The sequence below is a fragment of the Schistocerca serialis genome, unplaced genomic scaffold (assembly GCF_023864345.2).
Source record: "Schistocerca serialis cubense isolate TAMUIC-IGC-003099 unplaced genomic scaffold, iqSchSeri2.2 HiC_scaffold_1162, whole genome shotgun sequence".
Classification (NCBI taxonomy): domain Eukaryota; kingdom Metazoa; phylum Arthropoda; class Insecta; order Orthoptera; family Acrididae; genus Schistocerca; species Schistocerca serialis.
The window spans coordinates 45001-47500 of record NW_026047362.1 but is presented as its reverse complement, the minus strand read 5'-3'; the positions used below and the strand labels follow the sequence as shown (position 1 = coordinate 47500).

Sequence of the window (2500 nt, the reverse complement as noted above, 5' to 3'; positions counted from 1 at the left end):
TGTTGGCCCCATCCATCGGCATGATGGGATGCCGAGGCCTCCCTGGGCTACAGGAGCATGGAAGTAGCCCAGGGGAGTGTCCGCCGGAAGGCGGAACCATCTCCTGACGGCGGCCCGGATGGTCACGTCTGCCGCTTTCAACGCACCCACTCGGGTGCGGCTGAGGGCCAGCCCGTGGTACAGGCCTGGGAGAAGTACGTTGGTGAGGGCGTAGAGGCGCTGTTGCGGCTTAAGCGGAGCTCGGGAGATGACGTCCAGCTGCTCCACCAGGTGGCGTCGTGGGTTGAACACGCAGCGACCCGCGGTGGAGAATTGCAGTCCCAGATACCGGAAGGTTTCACCCACACGTAGGGCGGGCATGGTGGCGTTGCCCGCTTTGAAGGTAACGTCGGCGTCGACCTTCACCTTCTTGTCACGCCCAGACGCGACTAAAGCGAGGGTGAAACACTTCCGGGCGTTGATCTGCAGCCCCAGATGGCCGAGGGCTGCGACGGCTGCGTCGATGAGGGACTGCAATCCCCTAGCGGTCGATGCAAAAAGCAGGACGTCATCTGCGAAGGCCGCAGCGTTGACTCTGCGGCCGAGGATCCGAGCTCCGATGTGGGAGGGAAGTTGACTCAAAACATAGTCCACCGCAAAATTGAAAAGGAGGGGGGAGAGGGGGTCACCCTGACGCACACCCCTTGCCGGCTGCAGCGGCACGCCCACGTCGGCGCCGCCCGCTATCACTGTCGTGCTACCCTCGTAACACCTTTCGACGTACTCAATAAAGCAATCCGGCAGGCCATGAGCCCTCAGCACGGGGCGGAGGGCAGCATGGTCCACCGAATCGAACGCTTTAGAGACGTCGATCGATGCCACAAAAACAGAGCGACAGGAGCGGACTGCGTCGGTGAGAGAAGTGTCCAAGATGAAGGTGTTTTCCAACATCCCATCCCGGGGGATGAATGCCCGCTGACGTTCGTCCACAGCACATGCACGCATCAGGCGTGACGCGAGAACCTTGTGAAAGGTCCGCGCCAACACCGAGCAGACCGTAATGGGGCGAAAGTCAGCGGGGGATGTTGGTGCAGCCGTTTTGGGGAGAAGTGACGTCCGGGCGCGAAGCAGACGCTCGGGGAGGGCGCGGGCCAGGAGGAAGAGGTTCAAGAGTTTCACCAGGACTTCATGCGGCAGGCGCCGCAGCTCCGCTGGAGTCAGGCCGTCCGGCCCGGCCGCCGATCCCCTGGGCGGCAAGGCAGCAGCGACCTCCTCACGTGTGACCGGCCCCCATAGGCACTCAGGAGCGACAGGCTCCGAGTGCGGGAGAAGGCGGTCACGGATGAAGCCAGCGGTGGAGATCGGCTTCTTCGTGAAGAGGTCCGCCCAGAAGTCCAGCAGACCGGGGATGTCGGGTGGCGGCTGCAGCAGGGTGCCGTCCAGCAAGCCGCGCACGCAACGTGCACGCGACCTGCGGAAGGCGTCCTGTGTCCGCGCGAACTCCCAGCGGCGCCGCTTGCGCTTCTGCAGCGGCGGGGCGGCAGGCGGCCGCTTGGATGATTGGCGCGGCCGCTGTGCCCTGGTGATCGACCTCTCCCCCCTGGACCCGACCGACGCAAGGGCATCCGGGAGCATGCCCAGGATGACATCGGGCGGCGTGCCCCGCCCCAGACCAATGACTCGATCCAGAGCAGAGAAACGCTGGGCGGAAGCAGGTAGCCCCGCCAGATACTCCCAGATGGCGGCGTCAGTCGGCCCCTCCGGCGGCGGCCCGGTGGTGTCGGCCGCGAAGTCCTCGGCTGCGTCGACGGGCGGCGCAGCGGCCTCGCCCGCGTCAGGCAGCGAGCTCGCTGCTCCCCGGCGGGACGCCGGCTCTTCCCCCCGACCGATCTCAAGCGCCTCCATGAATTGGCGGACAAGCTGCTTGTGGGCAGCTTGCCGCCGTCGGCACTTGATTGCCTCAAGCGTTCGGTCGGGGAACATCCTAATAAGCTCTTGATTAACGAAGAAGAACCGGGCGTCCCTCTCAAGGAACAGTTCGGCCTCTGCCTTGGCGAGCGACAGGACTTCTTCCTCCGTCCACCTCGCGCGATGCCTCTCCGTCACGATCTCAGCGTTGGCGGCCGCAAGGTGTTGGCGGCGGCGATGGACCCCGAGACCGTTCTTCGTGGTAAAAGTGCGGTGGCACTCACTGCAAGCAAAGGGAGCTACACAAACTATCGCATTTTCGTTACGGCCGGTTGGCCGGATAGGTGCTGGGGTAGCTGGGGTGGCACCTTCAGCGGAAGGGCCACCATCTCTTGTTTCTTGTAGGCTGCCCCCAACTATAAAGGGATAATGCGAGGGGGGGCTGGTAACCCCCCCAAGCCCCTGGTGCGGTCTTCCACTCTGCGAAAATCAGCGGGCCCACGAGAAGGGGAGAAGACCGCAGGAGAGGAGAGGCTAAGAGGGCTAGGCCCATGTATTGCGCATCACTCTCCCTGTAACTATAACCCAAGGAAGGCACCTCGCAGCAGCAGCA

General features: G+C 64.1%; 1 pseudogene; it reads right to left on the bottom strand.

Annotated features, from left to right (window-relative positions):
- Positions 1-2500, bottom strand: part of LOC126433296 (large subunit ribosomal RNA) — a 7952-nt pseudogene that overhangs the window by 2500 nt on the left and 2952 nt on the right.